The sequence below is a fragment of the Phyllobates terribilis genome, unplaced genomic scaffold (genome assembly GCF_046119375.1).
Source record: "Phyllobates terribilis strain yellow unplaced genomic scaffold, ASM4611937v1 Scaffold_3__8_contigs__length_932513732, whole genome shotgun sequence".
NCBI classification, from domain to species: domain Eukaryota; kingdom Metazoa; phylum Chordata; class Amphibia; order Anura; family Dendrobatidae; genus Phyllobates; species Phyllobates terribilis.
The window spans coordinates 295147221-295166003 of NW_027362763.1; positions in this window are offsets into that span (position 1 = coordinate 295147221).

Here is an 18783-nt window from a genome sequence, read left to right on the forward strand (position 1 = left end):
GTAGAACACAAAAGACAAACTGACAAAAAGTACTAGAGGTCCCAGAGGACCAAGCGAACTGACAGAGATAGGCACCGAAGCACGAGGCTAGCAAGACAGTCAAACAACACTGAAGTCAGCAAAGGCAGATGGTCACGTGACCGCAAAACACAAGATAAAAAAAACTAACAGGAGGGTTCTAACAGTACCCCCTCTTTTATGAGGATCCTCCGGATCCTCCAGGCCCAGACCTATCTGGAAACCTCCTGTGGAAAGCTTGAACAAGCCTAGGAGCAGAGACATCATGCGTCCTTACCCAGGAGTTGTCTTCGGGACCGAAACCCTTCCAGGAGACAATATACTGTAATCTCCCTCTATGCCAACTAGAATTCAAGATACGTGAAATCTCAAATTTGCCATCTTCCACCACAGGAGGAACTGTGACAGTGGCGTCCCTATCAGAAACGTCAACCTTTTTCAACAAGGAAACATGAAACACAGGATTAATCTTCCAGGAAATAGGGACATCCAACCTAACAGCAGACGGGTTAACAACCTGAAGCACTTTAAATGGACCCACAAACTTAGGACCCAGTTTTTTAGAGGGAATCCTCAACCACAGGTTCTTCAAGGACAACCAAACCACGTCACCCATAGTAAACAAAACCTTTTTACGTTTCCTGTCAAAATACTTCTTGGATTTCTTGTTAGCCCCTTGAAGGTTGCAATGTACATTAGTTCAAACTCTCTCCAAATCACAGGAAAAATTCTCCTCCTCCGGCACCGCCGACCCTAATTTGGAGAACGAACCAAAAGACCGATGTCTCCCAGTACAACAAAAAAAAGGAGAACACCCAGCAGAGGAGGATGTATGATTGTTAAGAGCAAATTCTGCGAGAGGCAGAAACTCAGACCACACCTCTTGATTGTCTGCCACAAAACAACGCAAAAACTATTCAACATCCTGGTTCTTTCTTTCAGTCTGTCCATTAGACTCAGGATGATAACCAGACGAAAATGACAAATGGACTCCCAACCTGTCACAAAAAGCACGCCAAAAGTGAGCCACAAACTGAGGTCCTCTATCAGAAACAATATCTGTGGGAACGCCATGGAGTTTGACAATCTCCTTAACAAACGCCTTAGCGAGTGTCTTGGTGCAGGGCAACTTAATGAATGGAACCAAGTGACACATCTTACTAAAACGGTCTACGACCACCCAGATGACAGTAAAACCCTTGGACACAGGAAGATCAGTAATAAAATCCATTGTGAGATGCGTCCAAGGCGCACTAGGAACTTCCAGAGGGCAAAGCAATCCCCGCAGGAGTATGTGAAGCCTTTGACCTAGCACACACAGTACTAGCCCACTTGATGACTGCTATCCAGGCCACCAAAAACTGCGACTGATAAGTCTCTTAGTTTCCGAAATTCCTGGATGACCTGCCAACCGAGACTCATGACACTCCACAAACAAATCTCTCCTAAAGGCCCTAGGCACGAACAACCTCCCATGGGGAGTGTTAGATGGAGCATCATCTTGAGCTTTCAGAATCCAATTCTCCAAAACGGAGTCCAAAGCCGCCACCACAACTCCTTTCTGTAAAATGCTCTCCTCCTCCTCGGCACCGACCGTAGGAGAGAAACTGCGAGATAAAGAATCGGCTTTAACATTCTTAGTACTAGGGATATAGGTAACAGAAAAATGAAACCGAGAAGAAAAAAGTGCCCACCTAGCTTGATGGGCATTCAAGCGCTTGGCAGCATCCAGATAGATCAAATTCTTATGATCTGTGAAAACCTGAATAGGAAATCTAGCGCCTTCCAAAAAATGACGCCAATGATCAAACGCAAGTTTAATAGCCAGCAACTCCCGATTTCCAACATCATAATTCAGTTCGGCTTCTGAAAATTTCCTCTAAAAGAAGGCACAAGGGTGTACTCCACCCATGTTCTCCTGAGACAAAACTGCTCCGACCCCCACCGATGAAGCATCGACCTCGACCAAAAAAGGCTTGGTCTCATCAGGCTGCATAAGGATAGGGGCAGAACTGAACCTCTCCTTGAGATACTCAAACGCTTCAATGGCCTCAGTAGTCCACTGGGCCGTATTCGCTCCTTTCTTGGTGAGATCTGTTAGAGGTTTAACAATTACAGAAAAATTCTTAATGAATTTCCTGTAATAATTGGCAAAACCCAAAAATCTCTGTTGAGATTTCAAACCAATAGGCCTAGGCCATTCCTGCACAGCCTGAACCTTCACAGGGTCCATCTCAAAGCCCTCGCTGGTACAATGTAGCCAAAAAACAAATTTTCTGCACAGCGAACTCACATTTCTCCAGGTTAGCAAAGAGTGAATTATCACTCAATAACTGCAAAACTTCACGTACACTCTGCCAATGGGACTCCAGATCTGGCGAATAAATCAAAATGTCATCCAAATACACAACCACATTCTTACCAAGCAAAGGTCTCAGGACGTTGTTAATAAGGTTCTGAAAAAATGCAGGTGCATTGGTAAGACCAAAAGGGATCACCAGATTCTCAAAATGACCTACCGGAGTGTTAAAAGCAGTCTTCCATTCATCACCCTCTTTCACTCGTAACAAATTGTATGCCCCCCGGAGATCAATTTTGGAGAACCACTTGGCTCCCACTAACTGGTTAAACAAGTCAGGAATTAACAGCAATGGGTAGGAATTGCGCACGGTAATCTTATTAATTTAATGAAAATCCAGACGTGGATATATACCGCCTTCCTTTTTTTTAACAAAGAAGAATCCAACTGCCACCGGCGACTTAGAAGGTCTAATGTGACCAGCAGCCAGGCTAGTCTCTAAGTACTCCTCCAAAGCATTTCTTTCAGGGATAGTCAAATGAAACAAACGACTCTTGGGAAGAGTAGCACCGGGAACAAACTCAATGGCGCAAACATAATCCCTATGAGGAGGTAAAACTTGCGACTCCTCATCCGAAAAATCCCTCCAAAAATCTTGAATAGGTACAGGTAATTCTCCTTTTACCACAGCCGCAATGCGACCATTACAACATTTATCATAGCACTTCGGACTCCAAGACTTAATCACATTAGTAGACCAGTCCAATAAAGGATTGTGCAGTTTTAACCAAGGCAATCCTAGAACAACAGGAGAGGGCAAATTATCCAAAACAACCAAGTCCAAAATTTCTTGGTGAACTCCATTGATAGTGAGGGAAAATGCAGCAGTCTTGTGCGTAATACATTTCAAAGGAGTGTTATCAATTGCAACCCCAGAAATAGGTGTTGACAAAGGTTTGGATTTCAATTTAAGGTTTTCCAAAAACCCTTTATCAATCACATTCTGTGTTGAACCACAATCCACAAATAGCTGAAATTCAATCAAATCTCCCTGTCGAGAAGTACTCGCAGAAAGAAATACTCCTGCAGAGCGTAAACAAGCTATACGGGCGTAACTGACCTTTTTTTTTCTTTACGTAAACGACGCGCACAATACTTAATCAAATGGTCAGCTTTACCACAATAAAGACACAAACCTTCGGCGAATCTCCGGTCTCTTTCCTGAGAGCGGAGTGACATTGCCCCCACCTCCATTGGCTCTCCGCTGTCAGAGCAGATTTTCTGGGAACTAAGACCTGACGTTACAGGAGTTTTTACATCATTCACCCTGGACCTCAGTCTCCTGTCTATACGAACAGCTAACTGCATAGCCTCCTGCAGAGTCTCAGGTGCAGGGAATGCAATTAGCAAATCCTTAACCCTTTCACTCAGACCAGCAAGAAATAAACATCTCAGCGCAGAATCATTCCTTTAAACTTCTGAGGCCCATCTCCTGAAGTGTGTGCAATAATTTTCAACATCATCTGACCCCTGATTCAAACGTCTAAGTTCTGATTCAGCAGATGAGATTTTATCAGGATCATCATATAATAGCCCCATAGCAGAAAAAAAATCCTCAACAGACCCCAAACACGGATCATTAGGTTGGAGAGAAAAGACCCACCCCTGTGGTTCCTTGCACAAAAGTGACATAATAAAACCAATGCGTTGTGATTCATTCCCAGAGGATCTTGGTCTCAAATGAAAATATAACAAACAAGCATTTTTAAAGGAAAAAAAATCTTGCTGTTTACCACAAAAAACATCAGGCAGTCCTACCTTGGGTTCGACAAAATGCGCTGCAGAACAGCTACTCACGTGTTGCTGGAGCTCGGCCACCTCCAGAGACAATCCCTGCAAGCGTTGAGCCAATTCCTGGACGGAAACCATACTGATCCCCAAATTTCTTTCCTTTAAGTTTTTTTTGGGGCTGGACTTACTGTTATGATCTGCAACAAGAACTAAGGAAAGATAGGGGAAAGCTGTCCCTACAGTAAGACTAAGCTGAATTCCTAAGATGTAGTGGGCTGCCTGTTCCATGTGAACAAACCCGCCTTCGTCCTCGGCTAGTCTGAATGAAGACCTATAGAGTTAAGGGAGGGGTCCCTAAAAGAACTAAGAACTGGGACAAAAATGGGACACCTCCTAAACAGAAGTTGTTGTAGAACACAAAAGACAAACTGACAAAAAGTACTAGAGGTCCCAGAGGACCAAGCGAACTGACAGAGATAGGCATCGAAGCACCAGGCTAGCGAGACAGTCAAACAACACTGAAGTCCAGCAAAGCCAAAAGGGCGGAGCTGGAATATATAGGCAGATGGTCACGTGACCGCAAAACACAAGATAGAAAAAACTAACAGGAGGGTTCTAACAATTGCATTTTTAGGACTCTCACCTGTCAGAAGGAAAGAGGGTCTTTTCTCTCCCATTCACAATCGAGAAAGATAGAGACCATCAATTTATCTTTCTCCATTGTAGTTTATGTGAGACGCAGACACAGTCGAATGCTTGCCTTCTCCCACAAACTGCAATGATTATGGCAGCACTCACTCATTCCCACTTCCTTACATCATATGCTCTTTACCTGGATGATGACATCGTCACAGACAATGCTCTGCATTAAGAGTTACCCATTACTACAGTGCTATCTGACATTTTTCTACCCTCTAACATTGAAAAGAGATATGAACAGCCACCACATACTGACAAACATGTCTGTGACCAGAATGATTAAAGGTCACACAGAAAGGCATTTAGTACTGCATGTTTTGCAACCATGCTCTATAGGAACTCCATGGGCTGTGTCTGTGAGGCACTATTAGCAATGTAAAGATAGTTTTCCTTTTAGTTTCTCATGGAATGAGTTTAATGGGCAATGATACATGTATCCTTATTACATACACGTACTGTGCTGAAAAGGCTTTTGATGAAAATCTAAATATATTTTAAATGAAAAGTTTGCTGAAAATTACATTGATAGCCTGAATCTATAATGTGCACATTTTAATAAAAACAAGGAAAACCATTGCATTTGTGTCCAAACTTTTGACCAGAACTGTACATTTCTGATTTTTTTTTTTATGAAAATATGCATATAATGCATGAAAAAAATTTAAATAGTAACTTTAGAAGTTTTGTAACAGATTTATAAAGAGGAGTGCCCACATATAAGCACATTATGATTACACTATTTCTTGCAATTCTTTCCACAACATGCGGAAAAGGTTCACTCATTGAAGCTTGTGTATATTGGCCAACTCTTCTGGAACATCTGTGTAACACAGTCAAAAAGAGGAGATGTCCTTCTCTCCTGGAAATGTTATCAAATTCTTGACAGTTTCCTGTGTGTGGCTCCAAGATGCTTTGTTATTAGAATGAGTCTCAACATGTATATAACTATTTAAGGTAAAAAGTGCAGCCTGTCAGTATTAATGAAAAATTCACACTCCAATGTCTGCTTCAAGATCACATTAAAAAGTTGGCAAGGATGAACCTTTGTTAAAGGGAAAAGTTTTTTCTATCTCGCCTAAAGCAGCATAATGTAGATAAAGAGAAGCTGAATCCAATGATGTATCACTTAGTTTATTGGGTGCAGCAGTTCTGACACAATCAGAGCTTTTAGATTTAAAATGAAGCAGAACTGAGGAAGCTAACCCTGCCCACATCAGGCTCTTTGTGTACAAAATCCATATACAGTGAGCTGCCTATCTTAGGAGGGGGCATTGCTAGACTAGACCAGTAATGTTAATCTGTTAGTGAATCCTTCTCAGTTAGAAAACAACAGTATGCACATTGGCAAGTGACTAGGGTTGAGCGAGTATGTTCTGTCCGAGTATGCTCGGGCCGAGCTCCGAGTATTTACAGCTGCTCGGTGATAAGGTTAAATCGCTCCCGTGTGCATGATTTGCAACTGTTTGACAGCTTTATTACATTTGAGGAATGTGTAAGAAATAGACATTCCTCACATGTAGTAAAACTGTCAAACAGCTCAACACTACAAGTGACATATCGTTGAATTTTGTGTTTCAGCCGCTATCCCATGCTGTCTTCAGATTGTAAAATCCTGCTGACAGATTCCCTTTAAGTGCTTAGCTCAATTAATGCTTGGTAGTGGATGTGAAAGAAAGGCATCTCTACAACAATATTTTGCTACAATTGAAATTCTTAAATTAATTATGTGGTAAAGTGATTGCTTAGAACGTCTGTGTATGGTGAATACCTAGAATTTGGAAAATTGAAAAAAAAAATACAAGAGCCAGAAAAAAAATGAACTATGTATATGTATATATACATATATACACTGCTCAAAAAAATAAAGGGAACACTCAAATAACACATGCTAGATCTGAATGAATGAAATATTCTCATTGAATACTTTGTTCTGTACTGAATGTGCTGACAACAAAATCACACAAAAATCATCAATGGAAATCAAATTTATTAATCAATGGAGGCCTGGATTTGGAGTCACCTCCAAAATTAAAGTGGAAAAACACACTACAGGCTGATCCAACTTTGATGTAATGTCCTTAAAACAAGTTAAAATGAGGCTTAGCATTGTGTGTGACCTCCATGTGCCTGTATGACCTCCCTACAACGCCTGGGCATGCTCCTGATGAGGTTGCGGATGGTCTCCTGTGGGATCTCCTCCCAGACCTGGACTAAAGCATCCACCAACTCCTGGACAGTCTGTGGTGCAACGTGACCTTGGTGGATGGAACGAGACATGATGTCCCAGATGTGCTCAATCGGATTCAGGTCTGATTTGGTTGTGCACAGGGTAATACAGTTCATCGTACAATTCACAAATGCAATCTAAAACTCTATCATGCAATTTATATTTATACTTTAGGGAACAACTTGCATATTTTAGAATGACAATCCAAAGTCACATACTGCCACCATATCGGCAGCATGACTTCACAGAAGAAGACTTCGGTTGATAAATCGACCATCTACAGTCCAGACCTTTAACCAACAGAAAACATTTGATGCATTATGAAACAAAAAATGGGGAATATAAGACCCAGGTGTAATGCTGAGTCACTTCTCATGGACAAGTTGTGAGGCGGGGAAGTCAAGGTGTCTGAGGTCAAAAGCCAGGAGGGCACATGAAACACAAAGTGATAAGAAAAACGGTTTGTCAGAGGCAAAGAATAGGGTCAGATAACTAAGGTCAGAGTACGTAAAAGGCATAAGGGGTAATACAAACAAGTAGTCAAAAGGCAAATCCAAGATCTGGCAACAAAGATCAAAAAATCAGAACAAGAGCAAACACATCACAGAGCGAAGCTACAATTGGAAATGTTGTGATCATTGCCAACCAGCTAAATATTCAGGTAATCACCCAGAACAGGTAACACCGCAAGGAAACTCCACAGGGCGGCCAGATTGCACAGCTGGGATGTCATTCACAATACTGACAGCCCAGCATGCCTCTGCCTCAGATTGGATGACTGAGCTGTAATTCACAATACTGACAGTCCAGCACATCCTTGATCCTGTTATTTAAATAGACAGACCGAACTGTATGGATATATAGCATAACTGTGGTCAGGGTACTCCCAAGTTAAATATACAGCCTACAAAATTGGAGTAATTTCCCAAATCAAATGTAAATCCATATTAATATATAAAAAACACTTTATTTCATAGATAAGATAAAATCACATAACAAAGTAAAGAAAATAGATCTTATGAGGTAAGGATACACACAAGTACAGAGCAGCATTAAATAAGTGGGTCCTAGGGGAACAACTGGCTGACCCTATTCAACTATAGCATATCATAGTCTATAGTACATGTGTACAGTAAAAAAGTAGCAAGAGGCACTATATGGAGTTAAAATGGTCTCCCCAAGGCAGTTACCTCCACACAGAGCCTGGGGCTGTAGAGTGGCTTAATGGTAATTTTTGTACCTTATGGGTGAGCACTCTGGTTCTACTTGTGATCGCTATTTTTGCCTGTTCAACTTTTTTCAGTGACTTTCTATGATTGCTTCTCTCTGTGTGGAGGTACCTACCTTGGGGAGACTATTTTAACTCCATATAGTGCCTCTTGCTACTTTTTTACTGTACACATGTACTATAGACTATGATATGCTATAGTTGAATAGGGTCAGCCAGTGGCTCCCTGTTTAAAAAGTTTGAGGACCCCTGCTGTAGAACGACTGAGCTATAACTCGCAGCACCCTTGGGACACTGTGAGTGGTGGAATCATGACATTAGGACTGTTGAGCAGCTAAAATACTTTTTCAGATGAAAATGGGACAACATTTCTCTCTCAAAGACACTACACAATCATAGTCAGTATTTAATTTTATCAAATGAAATGGAAAAATGTCTAATGTTCACCTTCTGTTATGTTTTGTATATTCTGTTGTGAATAAAATATGGCTGTTAGAGATTTCCAAATAATTGCATTCTTGTTTTCTTTATATTTTACATTTTATACAGCATCTCAACTTTTTTTGAATTGGAGATGTTTATACATTGTTGAATATTTTAAGTAAAAAAGAACCACCCCTGCATGTAAAGGTCATTCTACCACTGAAAATATTTGCATCTAAAGGTGGTGTTGAGAAGTCTGGCCCAATCCAGCCCTTGTTCATTTTTATAAGAGTCAGCCTGTTAGCATTTTCAGTTGACAGGCGGATGCGCTTATCAGTTATAATTCCACCAGCGGCACTAAAAACACACTCTGATAAAACGCTGGCGGCAGGGCAGGCCGGGACCTCCAAGGTGTAGAGAGCCAGTTCATGCCACGCGTCCAGCTTGGATACCCAATAATTATAAGACACAGAGGAATCAAGGAAGACGTTGGTACGGTCAGCAAGGTACTCCTTCAGCATATTACCAAACTTTTCCCTCCTTATTAGAGTACCCTGCACATGACTGATGTGGTAATTTCGGAGATGGAGACTGAAAAGGAGGAGGAGGTGCAGGAGCTGTAGAATGTGGGGGTAACCCTGATTGACTCAGGACCCGCAATCCTCGGCATGAGAGGATGTGTTCCATCCCAAGGACCGACTGGGTCCTGGATTCCACTTTATTAACCCAGTATGCAATCAGCGAGATGTACAGTCCCTGCCCACAAGCACTTGTCCACGTGTCCGTGGTTAGGTGGACTTTCCCAGTAACTGTGCTGTTGAGGGCACGGCTATTGTTGTTGGACACGTTCTTGTGTAATGCGGGGATGGAACAATGGGAGAAATAGTGGCGACTGGGGACCAAGTACCAAGGGACGGCTGCCGCCATCAGGTTGCGGAAAGTTTCCATCTCCATGAGCCTCAAAGGCAACATTTCTAGTGCAAGCATTCATGAAATGTGTGAATTTAGCAGGGTGGCCTGTGGGGCATTGACCAAGTATTTGCGCTTGCATTCCAAGGACTGGGGTAGGGACAACTGAACGCTGCGCTGGGACAAGGATGTGGACGTGTTTGCTGATGGTGCTAGTTGAGAGTGTGCAACAACAGGTGCAGGGCAGGAGGCATCTTCGCATGCGCCATGGACAGTGGATTGGAGAGCATGCACAACAGCGGAAGAAGCAGTGGTGTCACCTGCAGACACTGTTTCTGGACCTAGGGTTCGGCCCACTTAATCGGGTGCTTTGCAACCATGTGCCTGATCATGATGGGGGTGGTCAGGCTGGTAGTTTTGCTACCCCTGCGGATGCTGGCCTGGCTGGTCATGCAAATTACCTTTTTGGTGTTATCTACAAAGTCTTTAAAAAACAACCAGACTCGGGAAGACCTAACAGTTGTACTGGCAACTTCCGTCGTGTTGGTGTTACTGGGAATGCTTTCCCGCCTCGTGTCTGTGCCCAACACACTGCTTCTTCCTGCCTGTTGTGGTGCTATGCCTCACTCCCCCTGTATGCTGCTGTCCTCGCTCTGCGTGCCCCCCTGCCAAGTTGGGTCAGTTACTATATCATCCACCACCTCGTCTTCCACTTTTGCACCCTGGTCCTCCTCCTGACTTTCTGGCAAGTGTATCTCATCATCATCCACCTCTTGCAACAGTAATTGCACTTTCCCACTGTGGCTGCTCAAATATTTGGGCATTGCTACACGCTTCCTCCTCTTTACCCACTTGAAGCTGGCCGGGTGAGAGGCCCGAATCTATAAATGGAAAAGTGAACAGCTCTTCTGAATGTCCAAGTGTGAGATCAGTTGTCTCGGCATGGTGGAAGGGAGGAGGATCAGGGTGAGGAATATGCGGTCCAGACTCATGGCTACTGAGACTTGACCGTTTGGAAGACGGTGGTGGTGGCAAAGTGACTCTGTTCTGTGGTCCCCTAGTAATTGGGACAGGAAGGTCGAGTGACAAGATGTGGGTGTTTGTTGTGGCACAATTTCAGCCTGCCCACAGCCTTGGCCTCGTCCTCTGCATGCACCATCACCATCATGTTCACTTCTCCGTACCTTGCCACGCACCTTGCCAATTTGGAGGACAATATTTTCCACGTTCACTACAAATGGCTGGATTTGAATCGCAGTTATATGTGATACGTCGGGTATTCGCCTGAGCACCATGATGCTCGAGCGAGTACCGAGTAGTTGAGAGCACGTTTGCTTATCACTATTGCTCAATCGCCGAGCAGGAACCTAAAACCCTGTCTCTCCCTTGAGCTAGGGTCTGGCTAGGGAATGGGGGGATGAGCTCAAGTCAGTCCCCACTACCACTAAAGACAGGAATCGGAGACAGACATGGGGGAAGTAGCTTAGCTTGAGTCGACTTCAGAGAGATTGCACACATGTCCTCTTAGCACCAGAGAGGAAGTAAGAACTGCACTTGCTCCAAGTCTTCAGAAAGGGTTATGTGAATATCACCAGCACCTCCCTATTGGAAAGTGAAGGTATTTATACACCCAGGCCAGGGTGTTAATTAGCAAGAGGAAGGTAGCTGCTGGGTCATAGAGTGAGACAGATCTATGAAGGTGTCTGTAATGCCAAACGAAGAGATCTCCTGAAACCAACTGCAGACTGTCTATCACATATGACACACCTGTGACAGTACCCCCTACTCTACAAGTGGACTCCGGACACTCAGGACCAGGTTTCTCAGGATAACAGGTGTGAAACGAACGAACCACCTAGGAGCGTTCCCGTCTGATGCTGAAACTCACATCCTTTCTTCTGGACCATAACCCTTCCAGTGCATCAAGTATTGTAGGGAACAACGTTGGAGATGAGAATCTACAATCCGTGAAATCTGAAAATCAAGATTACCATCAACCATTACTGGGGGCGGTGGTAGGGGTGAGGGCTCAAGAGGTTCCACATACTTCTTGAGTAAGGACATGTGTAAAACATTGTGGGCCTTAAGGGCATGAGGAAGCTCAAGACGAAATGCTGCTGGGTTAATGACAGCGGTTATTTTATAGTGACCAATAAACCTATGTCACAGCTTCCAAGAAGGGACCTTCAACTTGATATTTCTGGTAGACAGCCACACAAAGTCATTCACATTCAGGTCCGGACCTGGCAAGCGTTCTCTGTCAGCCATATGTATATACTTGTCTCCCATGATCTTTAAATTACTCAGGACCTCCCACCACACCGAGGAGAGCGACGAAGCAAAACATTCCTCCTCAGGAACTCCTGAAGCTCCTCTCCCACTAAAGTTACCAAACTGTGGGTGGTAACCGTATGCACCAGAGAACGGTGACCTGCCAGTGGATTCTTGACGATGATTATTAAAGGCAAATTCTGCCAGAGGTAAGTAGAATACCCAATCCTTCTGATTTTCAGAGACAAAATACCTGAGGTAGGTCTCCAAATTCTGATTGACATGCTAAGTCTGTCCATTCAACTGAGAGTGGAAGGCAGAGGAAAAGGACAGCTGCACCCCCAATCGAGTACAGAATGCCTTCCAGAACTTGGAAACAAACTGGATCCCTCAATCTGACACCACATCGGAGGGAACCCTGTGAAGCTTCACTTTCTCATTTATGAACACCTGAGCAAGTGTCTTGGCATTTGGAAGTGCAGGCAATGCGACAAAGTGAACCATTTTACTGAACCTATCTACAACCAACAAAACCACGGTTTTGCCTCCAGAAACCAGTAGGTCAGTAATAAAATCCATGGACAAGTATGTCCATGATCTACTAGGGATAGGTAGCAGTAGAAGAGTACCAGATGCACAGGTATGCGAAACCTTAGAACGCACGCAAATACTGCAAGCAAATACGTGTTCAATCACATCCCGATGCAACCCCGGCAACCAAAAACGACGAGAGAGGTAGTCTGCGGTTGCCTTGTCACCTGGATTCCCAGCAAGCACAGATGTATGATGTTCCTTAATTACTTTGTGGCGCAGATTACATGGTACAAATAACCATCCTGAAGGGCAGGAGGCAGGGGCGTCCCCCTGAGCCTCTAACACCTCACTCTCCAGTTCAGGATACAGTGCCAAAATGACTACCCCTTTCTGTAATATCAGAGCAGGGTTCTCATGGTCACCACCACCAGGGAAGCTCCGGATACAAAGCATTAGCCTTGATATTTTGACACCTAGATGAAAAGTGACAAAAAAATTTAACCTAGTAAAAAACAGGGATCATATGGCTTGCCTAGGGTTGAAACGTTTAGCTGACTGGAGATATGACAGGTTCTTATGGTCAGTAATAACAGTAATTGGATGGACAGCCCCCTCCAACCAATTTTGCCATTCTTCGAACACCAATTTGATTGCCAAAAGTTCCCTCTTACCCACAATATAATTTCTCTCACCCGAAAACAATTTTTTAGAAAAGAAGGCGCATGGATGCCATTTACCAAAGGACAGACCCTGAGACAACACAGCCCCAACCCCCACATCCGACGCATCAACTTCCACAATAAAGGGTTGGGAGACATCAGGTGGACTGAGTATAGGTGAGGTGGCAAAATGATTATTTAAGGAAGAAAAAGCCTGGAGGGAGGCATCCGACTATTTGGGAAAATCAGACCCTTTCTTAGTCATGTCAGTAAGTGGTTTCACAATTACTGAGTAATTTTGGATGAATTTCCGGTAAAAATTAGTAAAGCCCAGAAAACGTTGTAGAGCCTTCAGGTACTCGGGACAGTCCCAATCAAGGACTGCATGCATCTTCTACGGATCCATCCGAAAACCCAAAAATGACAACATGTACACCAAAAACTGCACCTCCTGAACAGCGAAAACATATTTCTCCAGTTTGGCATAAAGTTTGTTATCCCTTATTATCTGGAGCACTTGTTTAATAAGCCCCCGATGTGTCTCAAAATCAGGTGAGTAAACCAAAATATAGCCTAGATAGACCACCACAAATCTCCCCAACAAATGATGGAAAATATCATTTATGAAATGCTGGAATATCGCAGGTGCATTAGTCAAACCGAAAGGCATAACCAGACTCTCGAAATGCCCTTTAGGGGTGTTGAATGCTGGGTTCCATTGTCCCCTTCTCTGATTCTAACTAGATTGTAGGCTCCCCATAAATCCAGCTTGGAGAATACATCAGCTCCTAAAACCTGGCTGAACAAATCAGGAATCAGAGCAAGAGCGTATGGATCATGGATGGTAATTTGATTTAATTCCCGTAGGGACGTAGACCGCCATCTTTTTTCTTCACAAAGAAGAACCCTGCCAAAACCGGCAAAGATGAGGGTCTGATATGTCCATTCTCCAGACTTTCCACAATGAAATCTTTCATGGCTTGCCTCTCAGGGCCGGAAAGATTATACAATCTTGACTTCGGTAGTTTAGCTTCAGGGGTCAGGATAATAGAACAGTCATATGCACGATGAGGAGGCAAATCCTGACACCACCTCTCAGAAAAACGTCCTCAAAACCAGACAGAAAAGCAGGTAATATTTCCGTAGAGACAGTAGCAAGGGAAAATTTCTAAACAGTTCTCATGATAGTTGTCAGGGTTTCACAGCAACAACACCGGGGAGATCACACAATATCTCACCGCTGCCGTCACTCTGTCAGGATTTCGTCAGGGATACGTGAGCACACAAACCCGACTACTCACTACGAAGGTATCAGCTACTGACCAGTGAGTATATGGCATCACACCTCTGGATTCCAACACATGAAATATGTGTATGCGCCCCCGTACGGTCACTGTCAGCTTCACGATAGCCCAATTATTATTATTTGTTGCCACCACCGGCCGAGTTTGAAATATAATACAGGCCTGGCCGGACGCCAGTGTTCTGTTAGTGTATATGGCTTCGGAGGAGGGAACGATTACAGAGCAAAAGAAACTAGACTAATACATTTTATGTTTAATCCAAAAGGGATGCAGTGTTATGAAAAATATACAAGATTTTACAAAAGGGGACATTACAATACAGAATATAAAGTTACACAAAATAAACAGGATTAAAGAAGACTTACATACTAGACAGATCACAGAGATGATTCCGTTTAGCTGGAGGGGGGGGCATCCCACTTATTGATTTGACTGTTATCGAACAAGATCCATTGCTTATAGTCTCTATACTTCCCTGGCAATGAATATGGATCAATCTTCAGTTGGATCTTTTATGCCGAAGAGGGAACCTGCCCACACGCCCCTAGTGCTGACATCATGCGGGCCGGGCTCCACCCTTCATGTTTTTATTAAAACCTCTAACTTCTTTGACAACGCCTCACTGGTTGATCGCAGAAGCTCGAAAGGGATACCATATTTTTTATTATGAATTTACCTTTCCGTAGAGACTACACATGGCATAGCCCATTATTCTGGTACTTTTTTGCCACAGCCCCCTGGAGGGGCTCACATCTATGGGAAAATAAGCATATTGTTCCTTAGCTGACCCTGAAACTAAAAATATAGGCCACATTATTATTGGACGTATGGAACTTTAGTTATTCCATATTCCGTATCAGCTCCGGGCCGTCTGCAGGCCTCTGTTAAATTCCTTTTGAAGTTCTGGGAATACAACTTTCTAAGCTAGCTGTAAATTTATCACAAGCCTGTGTTAATTGGGTTTGTTAGCACCTTTTGGGCCAGCATTTGCTTACAAGTCCCTTCTGCTGTGGGGCTAATTTGCATAGGAGCAGATGGTCCAGGTGTCAGCTCTTGGTCCTTTGACAAATGGTGGATAGGAGGGGTGAGAGTGGCTTAAGGGGGGGGAGAATATTTTCAATATTTCTATGACAGTTGTAATCTCCCCATTCATTAAACTCCCTGGCTTGTCAATCCACCAATGGATTATGTTTCATCAGCCAGGGAAGACCCAAAACAATAGGTGTGGAAAACTTTCCAGGACATAGCAAGGGATTATTTCACAATGAACCGACCAAACCCTCAGTTTTACATTATGTACAATCTGAGTAAATGCTTTTTGTGCAAGTGGCGCCAAGTCGATGGCGAAGATGGAAATAGATTTAGCTAAAGTACAGCAAGCAAGACCATGAGTTTTCACAAACTCAGCATCAACCATGCTGACTCCGGCTCCACTGTCAACAAACACAGAAATTTTCTCGGTTTTGCTCTCTAGCACCACCTCTGCTGTCAGGACAAACCGGGAACTGCAGGTTGGCAACAAATTCAATCCTTGTTTATCCAACTCCAGACTACCAAGAGTTAATCGAGTCTCCTTTTGTTTAGGAATTGAAGGACAGGTCCCAATAAAATGCCCCTTTTTCCCACAAAAAAACATACACCTTTTTTCTTTCAAATCTCTGGTGAAATGTATGATGTCAAGGCACCTCCTAACTGCATGGGTTCCTCCACCTCCCCCAGTACTGGTTCATCACCAGACCGCTTCCCCGGCAGAGGTACATAACCCTGAAGAGAAGGCCCCGGAGAAGGTGGTCTCACCTGCCTGTCCCAAAGGCGTCTATTAAGATATATGGCCAACGACATGGCAGTCTCGAAGGACTGAGGGGTTTCATATACTGCCAAGGCATCTTTCAACCTTTCAGTAAGACCCTCACAAAATTTACTTCTAAGGGCTGAGTCATTCCATTTGGAATCTGTTGCTCATCTTCAGAATTTAAAACTGTACATCTCCAGTGATCGATTCCCCTGCTGAAGGCAACGTAACCTAGACTCAGCCAAGGTGACTCAGTCAGGGTCATCATAGATGAGGGCCCCGAAAAACACCTCTACAGACTAGAGACAAACCAAATCATGCGGTAAAGAAAATGCCCACGATTGAGGATCTCCCTGCAGTAGAGAGAGCACAATTCCAACCCGTTGCTCCTCATTTCCAGAGGAGTAAGGAAGAAGTTTAAAATACAGTTTGCAAGCCTCCTTGAATACAAAAAAACTTGTCCCTACCTCCTGAAAACCTGTACGGGAGGGTAACCTTGGGTTCAGGCTGGACAGGCTTCCCAGCAGAGACCCCCACATTAGCGACCTGTAGCCGCTGATGCTGTTGATGAACCTCACAGCGGAGGTCATTCACCTCCTGAGACAGACTGTGCACCTGCTCTGTGAGCTCTTCAATTGAACCCATACCAAGGGAGAAAGGGAAAAAAAAACATGGCCAAAAAATCCCCCACACAATTAAACCCTAGTGTCAGGTTTTTTTTTCTCTAAATGTGCACGGCCGGTGGTAACATCATGCATAGTGTAGGAAAGACAAAGTGCAACACGAAGGGATGAGGGGAAGGGAGCCCAGACCCTAAGGACAGAGGGGGTGGAGACCTCCTAGGATGATCTGATATCAAATTGTCCTTCCCAACTGTCCCTATATTGGTTGCTCACCAATCACCGAGCAGGAACCTAAACCCTGTCTCTCCCTAGAACTAGCATCTGGCTAGGGAACGGGGGGTTCAGGGTGTTAATTAGCAAGAGGAATGTAGCCGCTGGGTTCTACAGTGAAACAGATCTAAGAAGGTGTCTGTAATGCCAAACGAAGAGATCACCTGCAACCAACTGCAGGGTGACTGTCAGTCACATCTGACACACCCGTGACACAGATCCAACAACAACAGAAACAGCAGCACCGACAACAGCAGCAACATATTGAATTACATGCAGAGGCAATTTGTGGCACGGGGGCAGCTCCAATTCCAAGGTCAGCTGATGATTCTTTGTCTGGAAGGCGGTGAGGAAAGCCTTGCAGAAAATGACCCCTGGTGATGACATAATGGCCTTTTTAACTGTTTTTGAAAGGGTCGCCGAAAGGGAGAAAATCCCACCAGAGGAGTGGTCGAAAGTCCTTGTGCCATACTTAACGGGGAGCCAGTATGATTTAGCCTTATAAGCTCAAGCTCAAGAATATGAAAAATTGAAAATGGTAAACCCCCTCGCTTCCAAATGTTTGATCTGCTGCACCTCATCCAAAAGTAGTTGCAGCTGGAATCCTCTACCCCGGCACAGATGGTAGAGTGAGTTGTAATGGACTGATTTATGCACTCTCTTCCAAGGCCAATGCAGAATTGGATTGCCCAGGGATATTACCGGAACACCGATGACTTGGTTGGACTGGTCAATAGTATTAGGGGGTCAAGGTTTTTTGGGAGGCAACCCACTCAATACTGGGTGTCCCATCAGGAGGCAGATGCTCAAAAGGGGGTGGGACATCCAAATCCCAAGGGGGCGGCAGAAGTCATGCTTAATGTCTCATCGGGGGATGTAGTTTGCTGGAAATGTTATGGCCCAGATCATATAGCTGCAGTTGTCCCCTGATCACTGTGCAAATGGACTGTAGCATGGAACGCTGGTGTTCATACTATGCATATACGGCCTGCAGTGTAGACTGTCCACCTAGTGAGGGTCCAAAAGTTGTTCCATAAAAGTGAATGGTCTTCAAATTACTGAACCACTAGACTAAGAGAGTTTGATGACCGATGGTCACACTCCCTCTCCAACTGATCTTGAAGAAGGTGGGCGTCCTCTGCATTCACGGGGATGCTTAAGACTATCCGGTGGCCTAAGTGGTCATTGAGATGGCCTGAGATACTGAGTCCCATGCGGTCAGCGTGGTCCAGGATTTATTGCACCCAATTATCATAGGCCAGGACTTTGTGTTGTTTTGGGACTTGTGAGGGAAGGGCAGAGGCATCGGTGGTGCTCAGATAAGTGATGGATTATCGCTAAAGCAGTCTTGCCAAACCCAGAGTTTGACGGTTTTTTTTCCTGTGTAATGGTGTGAGATGAGGAGACAGCATCCCCTGAGGCCAACTTTCCTATGGTAGGGGTGACTGGAGAAAATTTTGGGTCCCCCCAACATAGGGATCCTAACTCTAAAAGAGGCTGTCAATAATTGGCATAGCACAGGAGTTGGGGACTGACACCAGATTTCCTTATTTTATGATGTGTGGGTATTTATTGTACTGGATTACTAATGTCAGAAAGGAAATAGTGGAGCAATTGTTTGTACCAGGACCCTATAGATGAAGGCTGTTGGAGATTGCCCTTTCACATGTCTTGGGTGGCCATCTGGGTGTAGACAAAAAAGAAAGGGTAATTCAGAGGTTGACCCAGACAGCACT